Genomic DNA, 25,526 nt, shown 5'->3' with positions numbered 1-25,526 from the left:
CAGTCGAATTTTATCTGTCATAGGCAGCAATACGCGGTTGCCCAAGGCGGCGCCTAAGATTTTCGTGGGTATGTCCTCAAGGGGCGGTGCTCGGGTCGTTTAGCTAGAGTAGGGTCAGCAGGTTCGCCTCGCACAGGAAAGGCGGCTTTCATAATGACCTTTTCTTTTTCTTTTTTTTTAAGGGAGGGGAGGGGAGCTGAGGGGTGGGATGGGGGAACCTAGCTGCATCTTTGATCACAAGAAGCACGGGAGGAGTTCCATTACTACCTGAAACTCTTCGCTGAGCACTGGGAACCAGGCCTGGTTTGCCCGCCCTGAGTTGGATCTGAGACGAGGGCGCCGGATGACGTGGACTTCATGTTGGTTTTAGATCCAGAAATTTCCAGTCTTCCCATCTATCGCCGAAATCTTTCTGAAGATTTCAAGCTGTCAGCTACAATGTCTCTGAAACCAAAGGGGTCCTTCCTGTGAAGGCCGCTTGGCTTCCTCGCGCCCCGAGCTCAGTTGCGGAACCGGTCGAATTGTGTGGCGGAACAAAAGAAAATGAACCTAAATCTGCACCTGGAGCTCGAGCCAAAGACCCATCCATTCAGAGTTTCATGCTCTACTAATTGAGCTAGTTGGGGGGCGAAACGGGACCCCTACACATGTCTTTATCGGTAGAGCCCCTTGAGCCAGTTCAGAGATCAGGAACCAGAAGGACTCGGCTCATCACCCTCTGAGTCACGTCTGCACTTTGGTGGCAAGGAAATTGAGGCTCGGAAAGAGAGCAAGTGCCTGGCTCTGCCTCACACCTTGCTACAGCTAGGCTAGAATGGAACACCTCTCAATTTCCTTGTGGCCTGTCCCCAGTACAGCCCAAAGCAGCGGCCAGGCTGGCAGAAGTGAGAGGTGTTGAGCAGCTGGGCAGTGACGGCTTGGAGCCCTGCAGTCCCGCAGCCCGCTTGGGTCACAGAGAGCCGCTTTCAGTGGGGCTCTCCTCCTCTTAGAAAGTTAATCTTTACCTTCTCTTTTTTCCTCTGACAAGGAGATGGCTGCGTCTGTCGGCTTCCCTGGTGGTCTAGTGGCTGGGATTCCGCGCTTTCACCGCTGCGGCCCAGGTCAGGGAATGCGTTTTGCAACATCCCCAAATTGTGTGCGAAGATTTGATAGTGAAACACACAGGTGATGATTAAAATGCAGAAAGATGTTCCCAGCAGCAATATTTGTAATAATAAATGTTCATCAGTTAGGAAATGTTATATGTTGCGATCCTTCCAGACCCTAAAAGGATATGCAATGATTTCAAAGATGGATGTAGATAATGATAATAAGCCGCGATGAGGCCACCGATGATAATGATAGCAATAATGGCTAATGCTCTTGGAGCATTTACTATGCATCAGGGCGTGGGTTCAATGTTTTACCGCCGTGTCTTATTTAAACTTGGAACAACCCATTCGGAAACGCATTCCTATTGGGCCCATTTTACAATACGGAAATGGAGGCACAGAAAACCTGAGTGACTTCGGAGTCACACCGCCACGGAATGAGGCTATTTGCTCACGTCTACAGCTTCATGGATAGAAGAGTCCAAGGTTCTCTTGTTCTTCTGCTAGGGATTGTCATCTTCTCAGAGATGTGCAGCCTGAAGAATCAGCGAAGGCAGGTGCGGCGAGGAGGGAGAGAGAGAAAGGAGGTGTGTATTGGGTTTGGGGTAGGTAGGTTCTGGAGCTCCAGAACTGAGCTTTTGCCTAAAATGCGCCTTTTGCGAACATCATTTATTTTTCTAACAAACCCTTAAGCCTTCAGGCAGGATTTTCATCATCTAACTTGAAGCAGATGGGCAACAAAGATCCCATATATCTGGACGTGGAAGAATGAAGGCCAGAAAAGAATAGTTACAAGGTTAACTACGCCTCTGCGTGGAACAGGATGAGTAGTCTTTAGTTATTTGCCGATGATTGCCCTGATTGCTCCACAAAGAGGCAAGTGGCTCCTGGAAGTCTGATGACATCTGCCTCAGACACCTGTCTGTTATTAAATGTCCCCATCCCCAGGCTGCGCATCCTCACTTCTTTGTGCCATTGCACAGGTTCTAGACGCCTGAGGGCGTGGTGACACCGAGGCCAGAAGTCGTCTGGTTGGCACGTTTCCGAGTTGACACCAGGCCGTGTGAGTGGGGGCAAGATGCAGGAATGCCAGATCCACGACATTCTCCCCAGCCCACACTCCCACCTGAGCTTCCCCTATCGGAAGCGGCCCCACTGCACATGACCACAGTAGCCTCTTGGTCTGAAGCCACCCACTTCCCCATCCTTCACTGTGTTTCATTTGTCATGCTCACTGCTCGTGTTCCCTGTGCCCGAACGGGGAAACGCTCGTGGGGAGAACACAAGCCGGTTGTGTTCCCACTGCCCAGTCTCTTCTTGAGGGCTCTAGATGTGGGCTCCCTAGGGCAGGATTTGCTCACCATGCAGCTACTCACCTAGAGCAAGGCTTCACACCTAGTGAGCACCCAATATGTGCTCGATGAATGCATTCCAATGCAGGTTTCTGAGAGACATCAAGAATTCTACTGGACTTCCCACTTTTAGTCCTTTGAATAATTCGGGTAATGGGAAGATAGAAAAAGCTTTTCAAACCTGGGTGTTCTTTGTAAGGTTTATTCCAAGTCTAGAGGGCACCTTCTGGAATGAGCTCCCCTCTCTGTAAGGGGACACCCCCTCAGCCTGGGGACTCTGCAGGCAGAGAGGAAGGTGAACCCTGAACATTGAAGAGGAGGAGAAGAAAGTGGTCAATACTGGGGGCAGCCCGGAGTATGAGAGACAGACAGACAGACACAGGCACACACACACAGATCGAGAGGTTGGAAAGGCAGGGCTGGGTCAAGGAGGAGTCAGGAAGCAAAAGGACCTATATGTCCAAGAGCCAGATTTAGGGTTTAAAAGTCGGAGTTCAGTTTTGCTGAAGAGAGTCCACAAAAGAACCAAGGCAAAGGGAGCCAATAACTCCAAGGATCTAGGTCTGCATAAGAAGCATGGTCAGGTGCAGGATCCTATGGCTCCAGAGATTTGTCTCCAGTGAGATAAGTTTTACAGAAAATCAAAACAAAACAAACACTATCAAGGAAGGAATAACACAGAGGCAGTTATTAGCATGCTAATTCACCCTTGTCTAGGAGGGAGAACAGCCCATAGATCGTTTGCATTCAACAAAAGCAGAATGCAATTCATAAAGAAATGAGAAGAAGAACAAATTCCTAGAATGGGCCAGTCTTTCCCCTCCTATTTGATAAGCCTCTTGACAGGAAGCAGCTCAGGGTCCCTCCAGCCAGTTTTCTCTGGACTTAGGTAGATCACCAGAGAAAGCAATTACAATTATTGGAAGACTTTCTAAACATCTTGGAGGTTTAGCTGTGGAACACGTACCAGAGTATCTCTGGGCAGTGTCCATCATGTCTTTCTGCTGCGCCTCCTGCTTGGGTAGGTCAGTCAGGGCACCACCCCCCCTCTGGTGCATCAGACTGGTGTGTGGAAACTTTGCTGAGCTGCCAAGAGCACGAAGGAAAAGGCTTTCTCAATGAGTTGGAAAAATATATTGGAAGATAAATTGGCACACCTCCTGTTGAAGTCAAACTAAGAACACGTAAACAGATGCCTTCAGCTCCCTGCAAAGTTCGAGTAACAGATGCCCTATTTACTCTCCTGCCTGAAATCTGCCCACTGCTCCTCTCTGTAAACAAACAGGCGCCTGTAATCCCAGCAGTTTGGGAGGCCAGGGTGGGCTGATCCCTTGAGCTCAGGAATTTCAGACCAGACTGGGCAACATGATGAAACCTCATCTCTACCAAAAAAAATTCAAATAATTAGCCAGGAATGGTGGTGTGTGCCTGTAGTCCCAGTTACTCAGGAGGTTGCAGTGGGACGATCGTTTCACCCTGACAGGCAGAGGTTGCAGTGAACCAAGATTACACCACTGAAGTCCAGCTTGGGTTACAGGGTGAGACCCTGTCTCATGGAAGGAAGGAAGGAAGGAAGGAAGGAAGGAAGGAAGGAAGGAAGGAAGGAAAGGAGAGAGGGAGGGAGGGTGGGTCTGGGTGTGGTGATTTACCACTGTAATCCCAGCATTTTGGGAGTCTGAGTCCGGTGGATCACAAAGTCAGGAGATGAAGATGATCCTGGCTAACACGGTGAAACTCCTGTCTCTACTCAAAATACAAAAAATTAGCCGGGTGTCGTGGCACATGCCTGTAGTGCCAGCTACTTGGGAGGCTGAAGCAGGAGACTCATTTTAAACCAGGAGGCAGAGGTTGCAGTGAGCCGATATCATGCCAAAACCACACTATCAGAGATGGTAAAGTCGCTGGATGGGATTAACAGCAGATTAGATGTTGCAGAAGAAATGATCAGGGAACATGGAACCATGAATAACTGAAAATATGCAAAATGAAACTCACAGAAAAAAGAGATTTTTTTAAATGAAAAGATTATCAGTGAACTGTAGGGCAGACTTAAGAGGTCTAATTTATGAGTAGTGGGAGTCCCTGAAAAGGAGCAGGGAGGAAAGGAAATATTTATTTTCTTTCTTTGTTATTTTTATTAGGAATGGGGTCTCAGTATGTTGCCCAGGCTGGTCTTGAATTTCAGGCCTCACTCAACACCTCCCGACTTGGCCTCCGGAAGGTGTGAGCCACTGTGCCCAGCCAATTTCTGAAGAAACAGTAGCTGAAAAGTTCCCAGTCATAACAAAAATTATAAATCCAGTGACCCAAGGAGCTGAGGAAACAAAAGCACAAGAAACATGAAGAAAACCACTGCTAGGTACCTCATAATAACATTGCTCAAATCCAGACAGAAGAAAAAGACATTGTACATACACAGGAACAAAGATGAGGATTGCATCAGCTTCCTTTCTGCTCTTGCCGGCCTCTACCGGGAGCAGCAATGCACGCGAGCAGACAGAGAAGCAACATCTGTAAGGTACTGAGGGCAGGGCAAGTTAGCCGAGAATACTAGGCCAGAAAAAATAAATTCCCAAAAGCGGAAGTGAAATAAGGACATTTAGAGATGTACAAAAGCTGACCGAATTAACTACCCGCCAACCTACACTACAAGAAACATCAAATGAGTCCTCCAGGCAGAAGGAATCCAATACCAGATGAAAATCCAGATCTCCACCAGGAAATGAAGAACACCAGAAATGGGTAACTATACTAGGTATTTTTTTATTTTGTAAATTTCTTTTGTAAAAATTTGACCATTTAAACAAAAGCAATAACAATGGGTTGTGGGGTTTATAACATGCGTAAGAGCAAAGTGCATGTCAGCTACAGCATCAAGGCCAGAAAGCAAGGTATAATATCACTTGAAGGTTCACTGTGATAAGTTAAAAAGGTTTGCTATAAGCCCTAAGGCAGTTACTAAAATAACAAAAGAAAGAGTTATAGCTAATAAGCCAACAGAGGAGATAGATAGAATGATATAAAAACTGTATGAACAGTATGATAGAGTAATTGTTCTTCCTATAGTAATCGCACCTCTATCCTATAGAAATATTTAGACCAGTGGCTGAAAATGTCCCTACAAGAATGACTAGAGCATTATTTGTAATTGAAAAAAATCACAGAACCAATTTAGCCTCAAAAGCGTATGGAAAAGGCTAAATGAATGACAGTTAAAAAGAGAGAGGGAGAGAGAAAGAGAGAGAGAGAGAGAGAGAGCGCGCGAGCGAGCCAGGAGCGGTGGCTCACTCCTGTAATCCCAGCACTTTGGGAGGCTGAGGCGGGCGGGTCACGAGGTCAGGAGATTGAGACCACCCTGGCCAACATGGTGAAACCCCGTCTCTACTAAAAATACAAAAATTAGCTGGGCATGGTGGCGCATGCCAGCTACTCGGGAGTCTGAGGCAGGAGAATTGCTTGAACCAGAGAGTCGGAGGTTGCAGTGAGGCGAGATATCTTGCCACTGCACTCCAGCCTGGCCACAGAGGGAGAGTCCGTCTCAAAAAAAAAAAAAAAAAAAAAAAAAAAACAGAGAGAGAGAGAGAGAGAGTGAGAGAGAGCTCCCAGAATCCTAGCGGACCTTGATTTACGTCCTCATGTCGTACGCGACACACGGAGGAGAGGAGGGTAAAGTTAGTTTCCCTCTGCCTTTCCATGATACCATGTGCTGGATAGAAGAAAGTTGCCAACGGTTTAAGCATTTTTAAAATGCAAGAAATGCTCCACAGAACAGGCTCGAACCACCCACCTCCAGGCTTGGAAACAAGCACACCACCCGACTGAGACACACGGACAGACGACTCTCGCTCTGGTATCACCATGCAGAGCAAGCGCCCATCCGTCGTTAGGCGGAGCCACCGCCTTTTTTAGAACAGCTGTGCAGGCTCCAAAGCCTCGGAAAACCTGAGAGGCCCATCTTGCCGGCTACGGTTGAAACCCGTGCATTGGGTGATTCTGAAGCTGGAAGGGCAGCGGAAAGGCCTTCGCCCCGTCCTGACCCTCGCAGGCGTCAGACCCAGCATCCCAGGAAACGCCCGGGTTCGCGACTCCCTGGGCCTGAGCCGTGTGGGTCCCAAGGAAAGCAAGCAGAACGCCCCGTGGGCTCTAGTGATGGCTCTTCCCGTTCTTGGCTCCGCCTTCACCCGACTCTCTACTGCTGCTTGCGCTCCCTTCGCTCACCTCGGCCTCGGTCGGTGGGGCGGGAGAGAGGAAGGGTGAAAAGCAGAAATAGGGAGAGGCCCGAGAGAAGCAGAGGAGGTGCGGACCACGACAGAGACACCTCCCGAGAGAGGCTGGTGCAGGGAGACCCAGGCTGGAGTGGAGGAGATGAGAATTGTTCTCATCACGTATGAAGATTGGGAGGACGCGAGGGAAAAGCAGAGCGGGCATGAAAGAAAGAAAAGCGCGAGTCCCCTGTGGCTGTCTGGGAACAAATCCGCCTAATAATCGAAATCTATTGACGTCAAAATGGCTAGAGCAAGCTCAGCCATCGCGGTTTGACCTGTGGCTCGCCGTGATCGTATAGTGGTTAGTACTCTGCGTTGTGGCCGCAGCAACCTCGGTTCGAATCCGAGTCACGGCAATGTCGTTAGTCTAGGCTGTCAGCTGTTCCCTTTTGCTCCCCGCAACCAGGCGCGTCAGGGGAAGGAAAAGAGATCTCACAGCTCACTAACCTGGCGAGGAATCCAAGGGAAACCCTGGACGTGCTCCATCCTGTTTCTGAGCCTCACGCAGCAAATAACCCACTCAGCCCTGTTGGTGGCTTACACGAAGGCAATGGTGTGCTCAGAACCGTTTTTCCGGTCACCGGGGGCACGTCGGCGTAAGGAAAAGAGACCTCACAGCTCACTAACCTGGGGAGGAGTCCAAGGGAAACTCTGGACGTGCACCGTCCTGTCTCTGAGGCTCACGGAGCAAATAACCCAGTCAGCCCTGTTGGTGGTGGCTTACACGAAGGCAACGGTGTGCTCGGAACCTGTTTTCCAGTCACTGGGGCTGTTACACACGAAACGACAACAAGCTTTTAATGACTTTAAATTCCAAACTCTTTGTTCTGGCCTACAATGGCTTGTCTCCGTGCCCGTCGCCAAGTTTGTATGCCAACAGCAAAGTGTGGGGAAAGGCAATCTGGTGCCAGGGGTCTTTCCACCTCCACTCTGCCGGGTAGGTACGGACCTTGGGCCTGGAGCACTTCCTTCCCAAGAGATAAGGAGTCCTCACAGCCTGTGCTGGACTCACCTCCTCGTGTGGGAGCATCTTTCCCCAGAATAAGACTTAGTGTGTACCCCTTTGTTCCACTTAAGCATGTGCATCAACTGGCACCTGGCCAGCTGCTGTATCTGCCCCCCGCTGAGGGGAGGGGCGGGGGCGGGGGCGGGGCCCTTTCTTCTGCTTCTCAAGAGGCTGTGTGTGCAGGCCAAATGGAGGGACCTGCTGGCCACGGGGGAGCAACGCCCACGACTGAAGGGGAGCCCACACCCTGCTCTGTCTCCTCTTTGTGTGAATAATGTGTTGTTCTTCCGTCCAGTGCTTGACTGCGTTGTATTTCCTTGGAGACTCTGATACCAAGAGGCTGGGGCCAGAAGTGTTCAGACTCCTGCTGATAGGAAACAGATGCCACTTGTGCACAAGATGAATGAAGATTCTTCTTGTGTAGGTCTTTTTGTGGACACGTGCGTTCACTTCCCTTGAGGAATACCAAGTACTGGAATTGTTGGGTCATAGGGTAGATGTAATATTAACTTTATTAGAAACGGCCAAATGGTTTCTTCCAGAATGGTTTCTCACCAGCAAGGAGAGTTCCACTGGCTGAACATCCTTGACAGCATGTGGTGTTTACTGTCTTTTAAATACAGCTGTTCTGGTGGATGTAAAACAGTACCACATGGTGGCTTCAATTTGGGTTTCCTTTAATGAATAATGCTGTTGAGCGTATTTTCTAATGCCTTTTCACCATTTAGCAATCCTTCTTTACGAAGACAGGCTATCGAAGAATTTTCCCTAATTCAATTGGCTTGGCTTTTTATTACTGATTTCTAAAAAGTACTCTGTATATTCAAAATTTGAGCCATTTTTTTTCATGTAAACACAGTGCAATTATCTTCTCCCAGTCTGTGGCTCACCTTCTCACTTTTTCATGGTGATTCTTGATGAGCAGAAGTTGATAACTTTGGTGAAATTCTACTTTGCTTTATTTTTTCCTGTTATCTCTTAAGGCAGAAATGTATTCTGCTACATTCTCTTCCAATAACTTTAGGGTTTTGTTTTAATTTCTAAATCTATGGCATATCGAATTCATCTCCTGACCACAGCAAACTTAGCATCTGCTAATGTCCTGATTGCCAGAAAACTTCTCTATACTGTAAATACACTGGCAAGAGTTACTTCTCTGCTGATCGACAGCTACGGGCCCTGTGCCTCCCTCCATTTCTTCCCTACTCCTCTCTCCCACCATCTCCATCTCTGTGCTTCTGTCTCTCTGGTGCAGCTGAGAATCCCAGAGACACCTGAAACAGAGAAGTGGACAGGTCCAGTCTATTCTATGTCCAAGAACCCAAGTTCTGTGTCGGAAATCTATGTCAGCCCTTGCCTGACCTTGGTTAAGTATCTTAAATTTTATGTGCCTTAACATTTTTCTGTGGAAGGTTGGGCCGCTTTGGGAACTCTGCCTTACACTGCTATTGTCAGACGTGCCTGGATTTAGTGACTACTCAATCAATAACGTAATCACTAGAATTATAAAAATCATTGTCATTGTCCTGGGCTCCCCTTCAGTCGTGGGCGTTGCTCCCCCGTGGCCAGCAGGTCCCTCCATTTGGCCTGCACACACAGCCTCTTGAGAAGCAGAAGAAAGGGCCCCGCCCCCGCCCCCGCCCCTCCCCTCAGCGGGGGGCAGATACAGCAGCTGGCCAGGTGCCAGTTGATGCACATGCTTAAGTGGAACAAAGGGGTACACACTAAGTCTTATTCTGGGGAAAGATGCTCCCACACGAGGAGGTGAGTCCAGCACAGGCTGTGAGGACTCCTTATCTCTTGGGAAGGAAGTGCTCCAGGCCCAAGGTCCGTACCTACCCGGCAGAGTGGAGGTGGAAAGACCCCTGGCACCAGATTGCCTTTCCCCACACTTTGCTGTTGGCATACAAACTTGGCGACGGGCACGGAGACAAGCCATTGTAGGCCAGAACAAAGAGTTTGGAATTTAAAGTCATTAAAAGCTTGTTGTCGTTTCGTGTGTAACAGCCCCAGTGACTGGAAAACAGGTTCCGAGCACACCGTTGCCTTCGTGTAAGCCACCACCAACAGGGCTGACTGGGTTATTTGCTCCGTGAGCCTCAGAGACAGGACGGTGCACGTCCAGAGTTTCCCTTGGACTCCTCCCCAGGTTAGTGAGCTGTGAGGTCTCTTTTCCTTACGCCGACGTGCCCCCGGTGACCGGAAAAACGGTTCTGAGCACACCATTGCCTTCGTGTAAGCCACCAACAGGGCTGAGTGGGTTATTTGCTGCGTGAGGCTCAGAAACAGGATGGAGCACGTCCAGGGTTTCCCTTGGATTCCTCGCCAGGTTAGTGAGCTGTGAGATCTCTTTTCCTTCCCCTGACGCGCCTGGTTGCGGGGAGCAAAAGGGAACAGCTGACAGCCTAGACTAACGACATTGCCGTGACTCGGATTCGAACCGAGGTTGCTGCGGCCACAACGCAGAGTACTAACCACTATACGATCACGGCGAGCCACAGGTCAAACCGCGATGGCTGAGCTTGCTCTAGCCATTTTGACGTCAATAGATTTCGATTATTAGGCGGATTTGTTCCCAGACAGCCACAGGGGACTCGCGCTTTTCTTTCTTTCATGCCCGCTCTGCTTTTCCCTCGCGTCCTCCCAATCTTCATACGTGATGAGAACAATTCTCATCTCCTCCACTCCAGCCTGGGTCTCCCTGCACCAGCCTCTCTCGGGAGGTGTCTCTGTCGTGGTCCGCACCTCCTCTGCTTCTCTCGGGCCTCTCCCTATTTCTGCTTTTCACCCTTCCTCTCTCCCGCCCCACCGACCGAGGCCGAGGTGAGCGAAGGGAGCGCAAGCAGCAGTAGAGAGTCGGGTGAAGGCGGAGCCAAGAACGGGAAGAGCCATCACTAGAGCCCACGGGGCGTTCTGCTTGCTTTCCTTGGGACCCACACGGCTCAGGCCCAGGGAGTCGCGAACCCGGGCGTTTCCTGGGATGCTGGGTCTGACGCCTGCGAGGGTCAGGACGGGGCGAAGGCCTTTCCGCTGCCCTTCCAGCTTCAGAATCACCCAATGCACGGGTTTCAACCGTAGCCGGCAAGATGGGCCTCTCAGGTTTTCCGAGGCTTTGGAGCCTGCACAGCTGTTCTAAAAAAGGCGGTGGCTCCGCCTAACGACGGATGGGCGCTTGCTCTGCATGGTGATACCAGAGCGAGAGTCGTCTGTCCGTGTGTCTCAGTCGGGTGGTGTGCTTGTTTCCAAGCCTGGAGGTGGGTGGTTCGAGCCTGTTCTGTGGAGCATTTCTTGCATTTTAAAAATGCTTAAACCGTTGGCAACTTTCTTCTATCCAGCACATGGTATCATGGAAAGGCAGAGGGAAACTAACTTTACCCTCCTCTCCTCCGTGTGTCGCGTACGACATGAGGACGTAAATCAAGGTCCGCTAGGATTCTGGGAGCTCTCTCTCACTCTCTCTCTCTCTCTCTCTGTTTTTTTTTTTTTTTTTTTTTTTTTTTTTGAGACGGACTCTCCCTCTGTGGCCAGGCTGGAGTGCAGTGGCAAGATATCTCGCCTCACTGCAACCTCCGACTCTCTGGTTCAAGCAATTCTCCTGCCTCAGACTCCCGAGTAGCTGGCATGCGCCACCATGCCCAGCTAATTTTTGTATTTTTAGTAGAGACGGGGTTTCACCATGTTGGCCAGGGTGGTCTCAATCTCCTGACCTCGTGACCCGCCCGCCTCAGCCTCCCAAAGTGCTGGGATTACAGGAGTGAGCCACCGCTCCTGGCTCGCTCGCGCGCTCTCTCTCTCTCTCTCTCTCTTTCTCTCTCCCTCTCTCTTTTTAACTGTCATTCATTTAGCCTTTTCCATACGCTTTTGAGGCTAAATTGGTTCTGTGATTTTTTTCAATTACAAATAATGCTCTAGTCATTCTTGTAGGGACATTTTCAGCCACTGGTCTAAATATTTCTATAGGATAGAGGTGCGATTACTATAGGAAGAACAATTACTCTATCATACTGTTCATACAGTTTTTATATCATTCTATCTATCTCCTCTGTTGGCTTATTAGCTATAACTCTTTCTTTTGTTATTTTAGTAACTGCCTTAGGGCTTATAGCAAACCTTTTTAACTTATCACAGTGAACCTTCAAGTGATATTATACCTTGCTTTCTGGCCTTGATGCTGTAGCTGACATGCACTTTGCTCTTACGCATGTTATAAACCCCACAACCCATTGTTATTGCTTTTGTTTAAATGGTCAAATTTTTACAAAAGAAATTTACAAAATAAAAAAATACCTAGTATAGTTACCCATTTCTGGTGTTCTTCATTTCCTGGTGGAGATCTGGATTTTCATCTGGTATTGGATTCCTTCTGCCTGGAGGACTCATTTGATGTTTCTTGTAGTGTAGGTTGGCGGGTAGTTAATTCGGTCAGCTTTTGTACATCTCTAAATGTCCTTATTTCACTTCCGCTTTTGGGAATTTATTTTTTCTGGCCTAGTATTCTCGGCTAACTTGCCCTGCCCTCAGTACCTTACAGATGTTGCTTCTCTGTCTGCTCGCGTGCATTGCTGCTCCCGGTAGAGGCCGGCAAGAGCAGAAAGGAAGCTGATGCAATCCTCATCTTTGTTCCTGTGTATGTACAATGTCTTTTTCTTCTGTCTGGATTTGAGCAATGTTATTATGAGGTACCTAGCAGTGGTTTTCTTCATGTTTCTTGTGCTTTTGTTTCCTCAGCTCCTTGGGTCACTGGATTTATAATTTTTGTTATGACTGGGAACTTTTCAGCTACTGTTTCTTCAGAAATTGGCTGGGCACAGTGGCTCACACCTTCCGGAGGCCAAGTCGGGAGGTGTTGAGTGAGGCCTGAAATTCAAGACCAGCCTGGGCAACATACTGAGACCCCATTCCTAATAAAAATAACAAAGAAAGAAAATAAATATTTCCTTTCCTCCCTGCTCCTTTTCAGGGACTCCCACTACTCATAAATTAGACCTCTTAAGTCTGCCCTACAGTTCACTGATAATCTTTTCATTTAAAAAAATCTCTTTTTTCTGTGAGTTTCATTTTGCATATTTTCAGTTATTCATGGTTCCATGTTCCCTGATCATTTCTTCTGCAACATCTAATCTGCTGTTAATCCCATCCAGCGACTTTACCATCTCTGATAGTGTGGTTTTGGCATGATATCGGCTCACTGCAACCTCTGCCTCCTGGTTTAAAATGAGTCTCCTGCTTCAGCCTCCCAAGTAGCTGGCACTACAGGCATGTGCCACGACACCCGGCTAATTTTTTGTATTTTGAGTAGAGACAGGAGTTTCACCGTGTTAGCCAGGATCATCTTCATCTCCTGACTTTGTGATCCACCGGACTCAGACTCCCAAAATGCTGGGATTACAGTGGTAAATCACCACACCCAGACCCACCCTCCCTCCCTCTCTCCTTTCCTTCCTTCCTTCCTTCCTTCCTTCCTTCCTTCCTTCCTTCCTTCCATGAGACAGGGTCTCACCCTGTAACCCAAGCTGGACTTCAGTGGTGTAATCTTGGTTCACTGCAACCTCTGCCTGTCAGGGTGAAACGATCGTCCCACTGCAACCTCCTGAGTAACTGGGACTACAGGCACACACCACCATTCCTGGCTAATTATTTGAATTTTTTTTGGTAGAGATGAGGTTTCATCATGTTGCCCAGTCTGGTCTGAAATTCCTGAGCTCAAGGGATCAGCCCACCCTGGCCTCCCAAACTGCTGGGATTACAGGCGCCTGTTTGTTTACAGAGAGGAGCAGTGGGCAGATTTCAGGCAGGAGAGTAAATAGGGCATCTGTTACTCGAACTTTGCAGGGAGCTGAAGGCATCTGTTTACGTGTTCTTAGTTTGACTTCAACAGGAGGTGTGCCAATTTATCTTCCAATATATTTTTCCAACTCATTGAGAAAGCCTTTTCCTTCGTGCTCTTGGCAGCTCAGCAAAGTTTCCACACACCAGTCTGATGCACCAGAGGGGGGGTGGTGCCCTGACTGACCTACCCAAGCAGGAGGCGCAGCAGAAAGACATGATGGACACTGCCCAGAGATACTCTGGTACGTGTTCCACAGCTAAACCTCCAAGATGTTTAGAAAGTCTTCCAATAATTGTAATTGCTTTCTCTGGTGATCTACCTAAGTCCAGAGAAAACTGGCTGGAGGGACCCTGAGCTGCTTCCTGTCAAGAGGCTTATCAAATAGGAGGGGAAAGACTGGCCCATTCTAGGAATTTGTTCTTCTTCTCATTTCTTTATGAATTGCATTCTGCTTTTGTTGAATGCAAACGATCTATGGGCTGTTCTCCCTCCTAGACAAGGGTGAATTAGCATGCTAATAACTGCCTCTGTGTTATTCCTTCCTTGATAGTGTTTGTTTTGTTTTGATTTTCTGTAAAACTTATCTCACTGGAGACAAATCTCTGGAGCCATAGGATCCTGCACCTGACCATGCTTCTTATGCAGACCTAGATCCTTGGAGTTATTGGCTCCCTTTGCCTTGGTTCTTTTGTGGACTCTCTTCAGCAAAACTGAACTCCGACTTTTAAACCCTAAATCTGGCTCTTGGACATATAGGTCCTTTTGCTTCCTGACTCCTCCTTGACCCAGCCCTGCCTTTCCAACCTCTCGATCTGTGTGTGTGTGCCTGTGTCTGTCTGTCTGTCTCTCATACTCCGGGCTGCCCCCAGTATTGACCACTTTCTTCTCCTCCTCTTCAATGTTCAGGGTTCACCTTCCTCTCTGCCTGCAGAGTCCCCAGGCTGAGGGGGTGTCCCCTTACAGAGAGGGGAGCTCATTCCAGAAGGTGCCCTCTAGACTTGGAATAAACCTTACAAAGAACACCCAGGTTTGAAAAGCTTTTTCTATCTTCCCATTACCCGAATTATTCAAAGGACTAAAAGTGGGAAGTCCAGTAGAATTCTTGATGTCTCTCAGAAACCTGCATTGGAATGCATTCATCGAGCACATATTGGGTGCTCACTAGGTGTGAAGCCTTGCTCTAGGTGAGTAGCTGCATGGTGAGCAAATCCTGCCCTAGGGAGCCCACATCTAGAGCCCTCAAGAAGAGACTGGGCAGTGGGAACACAACCGGCTTGTGTTCTCCCCACGAGCGTTTCCCCGTTCGGGCACAGGGAACACGAGCAGTGAGCATGACAAATGAAACACAGTGAAGGATGGGGAAGTGGGTGGCTTCAGACCAAGAGGCTACTGTGGTCATGTGCAGTGGGGCCGCTTCCGATAGGGGAAGCTCAGGTGGGAGTGTGGGCTGGGGAGAATGTCGTGGATCTGGCATTCCTGCATCTTGCCCCCACTCACACGGCCTGGTGTCAACTCGGAAACGTGCCAACCAGACGACTTCTGGCCTCGGTGTCACCACGCCCTCAGGCGTCTAGAACCTGTGCAATGGCACAAAGAAGTGAGGATGCGCAGCCTGGGGATGGGGACATTTAATAACAGACAGGTGTCTGAGGCAGATGTCATCAGACTTCCAGGAGCCACTTGCCTCTTTGTGGAGCAATCAGGGCAATCATCGGCAAATAACTAAAGACTACTCATCCTGTTCCACGCAGAGGCGTAGTTAACCTTGTAACTATTCTTTTCTGGCCTTCATTCTTCCACGTCCAGATATATGGGATCTTTGTTGCCCATCTGCTTCAAGTTAGATGATGAAAATCCTGCCTGAAGGCTTAAGGGTTTGTTAGAAAAATAAATGATGTTCGCAAAAGGCGCATTTTAGGCAAAAGCTCAGTTCTGGAGCTCCAGAACCTACCTACCCCAAACCCAATACACACCTCCTTTCTCTCTCTCCCTCCTCGCCGCACCTGCCTTCGCTGATTCTTCAGGCTGCACATCTCTGAGAAGATGACAATCCCTAGCAGAAGAACAAGAGAACCTTGGACTCTTCTATCCATGAAGCTGTAGACGTGAGCAAATAGCCTCATTCCGTGGCGGTGTGACTCCGAAGTCACTCAGGTTTTCTGTGCCTCCATTTCCGTATTGTAAAATGGGCCCAATAGGAATGCGTTTCCGAATGGGTTGTTCCAAGTTTAAATAAGACACGGCGGTAAAACATTGAACCCACGCCCTGATGCATAGTAAATGCTCCAAGAGCATTAGCCATTATTGCTATCATTATCATCGGTGGCCTCATCGCGGCTTATTATCATTATCTACATCCATCTTTGAAATCATTGCATATCCTTTTAGGGTCTGGAAGGATCGCAACATATAACATTTCCTAACTGATGAACATTTATTATTACAAATATTGCTGCTGGGAACATCTTTCTGCATTTTAATCATCACCTGTGTGTTTCACTATCAAATCTTCGCACACAATTTGGGGATGTTGCAAAACGCATTCCCTGACCTGGGCCGCAGCGGTGAAAGCGCGGAATCCCAGCCACTAGACCACCAGGGAAGCCGACAGACGCAGCCATCTCCTTGTCAGAGGAAAAAAGAGAAGGTAAAGATTAACTTTCTAAGAGGAGGAGAGCCCCACTGAAAGCGGCTCTCTGTGACCCAAGCGGGCTGCGGGACTGCAGGGCTCCAAGCCGTCACTGCCCAGCTGCTCAACACCTCTCACTTCTGCCAGCCTGGCCGCTGCTTTGGGCTGTACTGGGGACAGGCCACAAGGAAATTGAGAGGTGTTCCATTCTAGCCTAGCTGTAGCAAGGTGTGAGGCAGAGCCAGGCACTTGCTCTCTTTCCGAGCCTCAATTTCCTTGCCACCAAAGTGCAGACGTGACTCAGAGGGTGATGAGCCGAGTCCTTCTGGTTCCTGATCTCTGAACTGGCTCAAGGGGCTCTACCGATAAAGACATGTGTAGGGGTCCCGTTTCGCCCCCCAACTAGCTCAATTAGTAGAGCATGAAACTCTGAATGGATGGGTCTTTGGCTCGAGCTCCAGGTGCAGATTTAGGTTCATTTTCTTTTGTTCCGCCACACAATTCGACCGGTTCCGCAACTGAGCTCGGGGCGCGAGGAAGCCAAGCGGCCTTCACAGGAAGGACCCCTTTGGTTTCAGAGACATTGTAGCTGACAGCTTGAAATCTTCAGAAAGATTTCGGCGATAGATGGGAAGACTGGAAATTTCTGGATCTAAAACCAACATGAAGTCCACGTCATCCGGCGCCCTCGTCTCAGATCCAACTCAGGGCGGGCAAACCAGGCCTGGTTCCCAGTGCTCAGCGAAGAGTTTCAGGTAGTAATGGAACTCCTCCCGTGCTTCTTGTGATCAAAGATGCAGCTAGGTTCCCCCATCCCACCCCTCAGCTCCCCTCCCCTCCCTTAAAAAAAAAGAAAAAGAAAAGGTCATTATGAAAGCCGCCTTTCCTGTGCGAGGCGAACCTGCTGACCCTACTCTAGCTAAACGACCCGAGCACCGCCCCTTGAGGACATACCCACGAAAATCTTAGGCGCCGCCTTGGGCAACCGCGTATTGCTGCCTATGACAGATAAAATTCGACTGCATCTCGACATTCCCGCGGCCCCAGGAAAGTGCTAGCAAAAGGCCCCGGGAAGCACCTGCGATCCCTCAGGTAAGAAGACTGCGGATCGCAATAGGCCCGGGCTGAGGGTTCCCCGCTTGCTCCCGAAATGAAGACCCTGGAGACCCATAACCGGGCTACAGGATCCCGATTCTTTCCGCGTGGTATCCAGTTCCAGAACTAAGCGCCCGTGTGCAGGATTCGCCTGGCTGACACTCTCCGGCTCCCAGAAGCTGCAGCAGCCGGCGGGTTTTGAGCTTCCGAGTCCCGGGTGCGCAGGAATGTGGACGCCGCCCCTCCAGGGCTGCCAAGCCAAGAGGCCCCAAGCCAAGGGGCCTCATCCGCGCGCTCTTTCCTCGAGGGCGCTCCACTCAGGGTGTCAACAGAGGTAGGTCAGGTGAGAAACCTGGATTTCTACACACACCTGGCTACAATGAGATGGCGCCACTCCCCTTCCCCTGCAGAAGCAGACTTAGAAAAAGGTAGTTAAAACAGAAGGTTTCAATAAAATCGAGAGTCTGATAACGTAATACTCAAAAGTCCAAGTTTCAACTGAAAATCTTGCATCATACCAAGAACCAGGAAAATCTTATGCTGAATGAAAATAGCCGATACACACTGGCAATAAGATGAGAGAGGTGTTGGGATTGTCTGACAAAGATTTTAAAGCAAGCAAGCCTGATGAAAATGGTTTAGTAATTATGAGCACATTTGAAACAAATGGGCAAATAGAAAGCCTTAGCAAATAAATACAAGACTTAAAGGAGAACCAAATGGAAGTATTAGAAGTGGAAAAATACAACCACCAAAATAAAAAGTCCAGCACATAGGCTCGACAGCAGAATGGATGGTGCAGAGCAAAGAAATCCATCCACTATAGATGAAAAAATAGAAATTACACAATCTTAACAAGGAAAAAATAGACTGGGTGAGAAAGCAAGCAGAACCTCAGGGGCCTACGAAACTACCTCAAAAGGTCTCACTTTCATGTTGTTATTTATGTCTGGAAGGGGAAGGGGAAGGGGAAGAGGACAGGGCTGAAAACATAAAGAAGTAAATGGCTAAAAGCTTCCCCGAGTTGGCAAGAGACATAAACCTACAGGTTCAAGAAGCTGTGAGAACCCCAAATAGGATAAAACCCAAAGAGGTCTATGGCAAGACACATGAAAAAATAAAATGTTAGAAATGAAAGACAAAGAAAATATCTTGAAAGCAACAGAGAAAGGTGACACCTTATCTAGAAAGGAAAAACAATTCTGGGGATGATCGATTTCTCATGAGAAACCATGGAGGCAGAACGATGTTGCCAGGTACTTTTCAAGCCGTGAAAGAAAACAATTGTCAGCCCAGACTCCTCTGTCCAGCAGAAACATCTTTCAGGGATTACGGGGAAGATCAAAACAGTTTCAGATTAAGAAAAGCTAAGGGAATCTCTGACCAGCAGTTCTACCTTAAAAGAAAGGCTAAAGGGACTTCTCTAGACAGAAAGGAAATGATTAAAGAAGGAACCTTGGGATGTCAGAAAGAAAATTAAAAAAAAAAAAAAAAAAAAAAAAAAACCAGTAAGCAAAATAGGCCTTCCTTCTTCTCTTGAGTTTTCTAAACTATGATTCACGGCTTCAGAAAAAAATCTTACCATCATTCGATGTGGTTCTAACTCTCTGCAAAAAAAAAAAATCTTTGAAACAATCATAAACCGGGAGGGTAAAGAGACCTATAAGGGAGGTAATTCGTCTGTCATTCATCAAACTGTTACAACAATGACACCAGTATACTGTGTGGTAAGATAGAGATGCACAGACATATGAATGTCTGGAAAAACCAAGAGGGCTATGCAAACAGATATACTCAAAAACACTATGGGTAAGGCAAAACACCATTCTCAAAGATGCTCAAGTCACCACAGGAAGGTAAGAAAAATAAAGCATATCCAGAAAACAACACCAGAGAGAAAAAACACAAAAGGAAAAATATAATGGCAGACTTAAGCCCTACCATATCAATCATCATATTAAATATCAATGGCCTAAATACACCAATTACAAGACACAGATTGGCAGAGTAGGTTAATGGACATGACACAACTACATCCTGGCTACAAACAGACGACCTTCAAATATGATGATACAGGCAAGTTGAAATCAAAAGGATGGGAAAAGATGTATCATGCAAACCTTAGACAAAGGAAAGCAAGACTGGTTATATTAATGTCAGATATAGTATATTTCAGAATAAAGAAACTAATCAGAGACAGAGAGGGACAATATATAATGAGGAAACAACCAATCCACCAACTCCTACCCTGACAAAAGTCATAAATGTCTATGCAACAACTGAAAGTACTGAAAAGTGAACTAGACAAGTCCACAAATATAGCTATATGCTTCAATGTCCCCCTTTCTCAACAATTTATACAACGACCAGACAGAAAATCAATAAGAATATAGAAGAACCCAAGAGCATGATCAACCAGCGGGGCTTAAATTGACAATTTTAGAACACCCAACCACACCAGAATACACATTGTTATGGGATGCATTGTGCCCAGCCCCGCCAAGTTCATATGTTAAAATCAGAATATTAGTAGCAACTAGTGATATACTAATTAAAATCACAATGAGAAATTGCTACATACCTATCAGAATGGCCAAAAGAAAAGCGTAACCACATCAAGTGCTGTCAAGGATTCAGAGAAAGCCGGATCACTCATACATTGCTGGTGGAAATGTAAAAGGTTACAGCCCGCCTCTGGAGAATATCTGTATAGTTTTTACTTTTAAAACTATATGTGCAACTACCATACCACCTAAGAATTGTATTCCCTGCATTTATCACAGAGGAATAGAATCTTATGTTCACACAAAATCCGTGTACTTAAAGTTTATAGCAGCCTTGTTTTTAATAGCCAAAATTGGGGAAAAAATGTATAGACGACTTTCATGAGTTGAATGATTAAACAAATTGTGTTATATATCCATAGCATTGAATAGTCCTCAATAATTATTTTAAAAAACAACAAACTATTGATACCCACAATAACCTGGATGAATCTCCACAGAATTATGCTGAGCGGACAAAGGGTAATCCCAAAGGTGACATGTAGGATTCCACTTACGTAACATTCTTGAAATGAATAAATTATATGAATGGGGAATAGATTAGTAGTTGCCAGGGGTTAAGGAGGGAAGGAGGAGCAGCACTGAAGAGACAGGTTCATAAAAAGGCTATCAAAAGGCAACATGATGAATCCCGGTGTTGATGGAAATGTTCTGTACCTTGCTTGTATCAATGTCAATCTCCTGGTACTGTGGCATTTGCAATACATTTGCAGTATTTCCAAAAATTACCATTTTGGAAATATTACCAAGATGTTACCATTGGAGGAAACCGAGTAAAGGGTACAAGGGACCTCTCTTTTTCTCTCTGAGTTCTTAAGATTGTATGTGATTAAAACATAAAAATTAACTTAAAAAAACCTAAGTATATTTCTCCTTAACTGTTCATGCCTTTGCTTAAAAACATCAAGGCAACAGTATTTTTCCCAACACCCTTTATTTTCTTGAAGACAGTTCTAACAAAAGCTGTTCTTAGGGCTTTTCCTAGAAGTTTAAAACTTCTAGTAATCCTTACTGTTCTTCTTTGAGAACCCTCCAGGATTTTGTTTTATTTATTTATTTTACACCTTTCAAAAGAATAAAGACAAAAACTGGCAACTGGCATATAATACTGTATTAGTCTTAGTTCTCCAAAGAAAGAAATGAGCATGATACACACACACACACACACACACACACACACGCACACGCACACACACACACACACACGCACACAGAAGCAGAGAAGCCCAAGTCCTACTCTGAGTAAGCTCTAGACCTCGGAGAGTCAAATACAGTTCAAGACCAGGTCCAAGGCTTAAGGAAGAAGACTGATGTCCCAGCTCAAAGACAGTGGAGCAGAAAAACTTCTTTCTTAACCCTTCATCCTATTCAAGCCATCCATGGGTTGGATGAGGCCCACTCGCACCCAGGAGGGCAATCTGCTTCACTCAGTTTACTGATTCAAATGTCAATCTCTTCCAGAAACACCCTCAGAGACACAGTGAGAAATCGTGTCTAACCAAATATCTGGGCACCCTCTGGCCCAGTAAAATTGCCACAAAAATTAACCTTCACAAAAACTCCCAACAGAAGTGACTAATAAATGTAGCATCATATCCTGCCTGTTTATCCCATGACAATTAATATATTCCTGCATAACATTGGCTTCTGTTCCCTTACTGCGGCAACACATAGGAGTTTCATTTAAAGTGAGGATAATTTTAACCTTGTGAAGTCTCTCCCTACCCATACATACCATTGCCACTTGTGGATTGTCATTTTGCCATGGCTTTCTTATACAAAATATCAATAGGCTGTATACTTTGACAATGTAAGTTTGAATTTCATCCTGGCTGCATAAGTCACTTTCCATTTTGACAAAGCCTAGATACATTTTTATCTCCCGAATATTGGTAATGCATACCTATTGTGGGGCCCACTCTCAATCTCATGGTTTTCTCTGTTTTCATTTAGATCTCAATAGATATGCCTAGGCTGCTGGAATGTCACTGAAAATGGCCCGTGGCCTTGTCCATCTATCAGAGTCCAGTAAAATCTTGACCATGGAATAGGGGAGTGGAAAATGAGAACCACCAAACTCAGCACACAAAGACTCAGTTTAAACCTCTGTGCTAAGAGATGATCAGACTCTATCATGACTTCTAATAGCATAAGACCATATCCCGTGGATGACCCTAGGCTCCCATGGCAATGCCTGCCTAAGAAAGCTCAAGGCTGCCAGGGGAACTTACTTTAGTTCTAGCCAATACCTGCTGCTGATGGTAGGTTCTTTCTTATAGCACTTACTAAGAAGGGAATCCTTCCTCCATCTCTTTGAGATATGTGTGTATCTCCTAGGGACTCCAGTGTGTCTTTCCCCAGGATCTGAAAGCCATTCCTTTGAGGTGTAGTCCTCGGGAAGGACTGAGTCTCTGTCTTCCGGTCTCTGTGGGAGGTTAGAATCCTAACGTCTAATATTGCCAGCTGGCAGACACAGCTGTCTTGATGAGGCAGAAGCTTACAATGACCAATCTTTTGTAATGTTCCACTTGTGCTGTGCCCTCTCCCCTGCCTCACTCTCTGATTAGAATGCCATCACCTCTGCACAAATGCGATGGAGCTCAGCCCCTTCCTCCACGATCAGTAGTTACTGAATAAAATCTGCTTTCACAGCTTTGACTAATGTCTGACTTTATCTTTGACAAAATAAGTGTGAGCAATTTTTTTTAGCGGCACAGCAGCTGCAAAGAGAGGCACAGACATGGTGGGAGAGGGAGGAATCATCTGACCCTTCTCCTTTCATAGGCATCTATTCCTGCCTGGTGTTTATGAGCCTGAGACTTGGCTGGGCTGCCCTGGTGTATCACTCCATGGCTCTGCGGCAGGACTTGAATAGGCTGGTGGTGACACTTGGTGTGACCACAGCCACCTTCAAAGATGCCATTAAGGGTTCACTATAAAATGAAAGGAAACAGAAAAATTGATTTTGAAAGTTGTTGCCTCTCCTGCTTCCTCATACAGAGTGTGTATGATATTGCTGTGTGATGTTAGTTGGACTGCAATTTAGCACAACAGCTTTTCTAATAATTGGCAGTTTTTCATCTAGTTAAGCCTACCTGAAAAGGAAGCACACTTACTTTTATTGATTACCCCCATTAAATGAACAATACATCCAACAAGGATTCTACCAAAAATGTTCTTATTAACCTCATTTTTACGCTAAGGAAAAACTGGGAATAACACAAATCTTCATCAACAGAAGGATTTAATACTGACGGTTATATAGTCATAAAACAATCCCAGAAGTTCACTCGATAACATCAAAACCAGAAATCCACACTGATGCCACCGACGGCAGAAAATCATGATACAAAAACGAGAGGGACGAGAGAGAAAAAATGTACTATAGCCATAGTAGTGGGTAAAAGCCAAAGAGCTCAGTTTCTACTCATGAAATTCAGTAGAAGAACCGAAGGAACATGAGCCAATACCTCTAAGGGTCCAGGTCTGCACAAGGTGCCTGTTGAGTGCAGGGTTCTGTGGTTCCAGTGATGTATCGCAAATGGGCTAATTTTTATGGACATAGCCACTGCAGAAATCCATCAAAGAATAATAAAGGGATAGCTATTTGCATGTTAATTTACCATTGTATAGGAGGGAGAACGGGCATTACATCGGTTTGGTCAAACAAAAGCAAAACCAAGGTTTATGAAGAAAAGAGGAAAGGGGAGAAGAAAAAATTATCCGGGACCTTTGTGATTTTGCTCCCCTTGTATAAGCGACTTGACAGAAAGCTGACAAAGAGGTCACTGTGGCCCATCTTCTCCGGACCCACGTGACTTGGTCACCACAGAAAACAATTACAGACGTTGGAGGACTTTAAAACATCCTAGAAGTTTAGCAGCTCATCCCATGCCACAGAATATCTGTGCGTAATGTCCACCATTTCCTTCGGTTGTACACCCCCTCAGTTACAGGAGGACACCTCTCCTCTCAGTGGAATATCATACATCGATGTGTAGAAAGTTTGTTGTGCCAGCAAGTAAATGACAAAAGGGACATTGATGGAATTGGGAAACAAATTGGAGTATGATTTGCTACTGCTCCCACGGAAGATAAATTTGCGGAATGTACTAAATTAGAAGCATTCAATAAATGCTGTAATGTAAAAATGGCACATCCTCTTCTCTACACTATAGAAATATCTGCACGAGTGTCCAAAGATATGTGTACAAGAATAGTGGAGATTGCAGCATCATTTGTAATCCTAAAGCCATGAAACCCATCTCATTTCAAAAACATCTTGAAAAGGGTTAAATCACGCACAAACAGAGGAAGAAACGCTGTTTTCACAAACAATGGCGAGGATCACCATGAGGATGACTGAGTCCACTGGTCACATTATTGATAGAGGAATTTCTAAACCCAGGCACATCCGGGGACAGAATACTACTGTAACAGGTCTCCTATTATTAAACACGGAAAGCTCGAGGCACTTTACTCCCGCAAGCCTTCCATGGGAGCAAAGAACATTTTTATCACACCAGAAGTGAGTTCCTGTCTAAGGTCTCTGGGATTCTTGAGTTTGACAGGTACAAGGCACCATGGCCCTTGCCAAGCCTCAGACCTAAGAAGATGGGGAAGAGGATATGCGTGTCTCCTGATTAGGCTGGAGTTCATTGTATATCAACAGAAACCGGTTAAAACAACAAAGCGAGGCGTCGTCCCTGGTTGGGTTCGGACCACCAGCCTTTCTGTTAACAGCCAAACGCACTAACTGATTGCGCCACGGAGACCACTACCGCTACATGCAGGGCACACTCACCAAACTCTCCCCATCCCTTTTGTCCTGAGGGCCTGCCCCTCAGGAGGGAAAACCAGAGAGATTAGAGCGGTGAGTCACGCTGATCACGTTGCACACCCGCCCGTTGGGAGATTCTGGAGCCAGAAGGATGGTCGAATGGCCTTCACCCGCCCTGGCCCCTCGCCTGCTTCAGAAACCCCCGGAAACTCCCCAGTCTGCGACCCGGGCCCGAGCCGCCTGGGGGCCCATGGGAAGCTGAATGCCCGGTGGGCTCCCAGGATGGCTCTTCCCGTTCTTTGCGCCGCCTTCACCCCGTGAGGGAGCCTGTGCCCACCCTGCCCAGTCGCTTTAGGGGCCTCTGCAGAGCTTCCGCTGCCATCTTCGGATCCTGTGCCCGCAGGGGGGATCCACCAGGGCAAGGATCGTGGTGAGAGTTCCTCGTGGTCCCCTCGCGGGGAGCTGGGTCTGCCACTCACCAGGGCGCAGGACTAAGACTCGTCGAGTGAATCCATTGTCGCCTTTAACTTTTAGTCCTTCGAAGAGTCCTGAGAATGTAAATCATGAACTATTTTTCTGTGGGGAAGTTTTGTTTTGTTTTGCGACAGGGTCTCACTTGGTCGCCCAGGCTGGAGTGCAGTGGTGCAAACAAGGCTCACTGCAGCCTCGACCTCCCGGGGCCAAGTGATCTTCTTGCCTCAGCCCCAAGTAGCTGAGAAGACAGGCGCGCGCCACCACGCCCGGCTAATTTTTGTATTTTTTGTAGAGACAGGATTTCGACATGTTGCCGAGGCTCGTCACGAAGGGGAAGTAGGTTCTTTTTAAAAAGCATTTATTCCGATTGCTTTATCGGGCATCTGTGGGGCGTGCAAGTGACGAGGCCTCCAGTGACCTCTCTTGCCACTCTTAGGCAG

The 25,526-nt window shown here is 47.1% G+C and overlaps 2 non-coding genes and 1 pseudogene across 2 annotated transcripts; 2 read left to right on the top strand and 1 right to left on the bottom strand.

The window, feature by feature from the left end:
• LOC134734237 (neuroblastoma breakpoint family member 11-like) overlaps positions 1–25,526 on the top strand; it is a 514,399-nt pseudogene that overhangs the window by 325,197 nt on the left and 163,676 nt on the right.
• TRNAH-GUG (transfer RNA histidin (anticodon GUG)) lies at positions 6,993–7,064 on the top strand. The gene has a single exon. It is a non-coding gene; the product is annotated as a tRNA-His (tRNA).
• TRNAH-GUG (transfer RNA histidin (anticodon GUG)) lies at positions 10,135–10,206 on the bottom strand. Its single transcript has one exon. It is a non-coding gene; the product is annotated as a tRNA-His (tRNA).

Source organism: Symphalangus syndactylus, chromosome 12, assembly GCF_028878055.3.
Source record: "Symphalangus syndactylus isolate Jambi chromosome 12, NHGRI_mSymSyn1-v2.1_pri, whole genome shotgun sequence".
In the NCBI taxonomy this organism is placed as follows: domain Eukaryota; kingdom Metazoa; phylum Chordata; class Mammalia; order Primates; family Hylobatidae; genus Symphalangus; species Symphalangus syndactylus.
The sequence above is the reverse complement of the archived record's forward strand: the minus strand, read 5'-3'. Positions and strand labels throughout refer to the sequence as shown.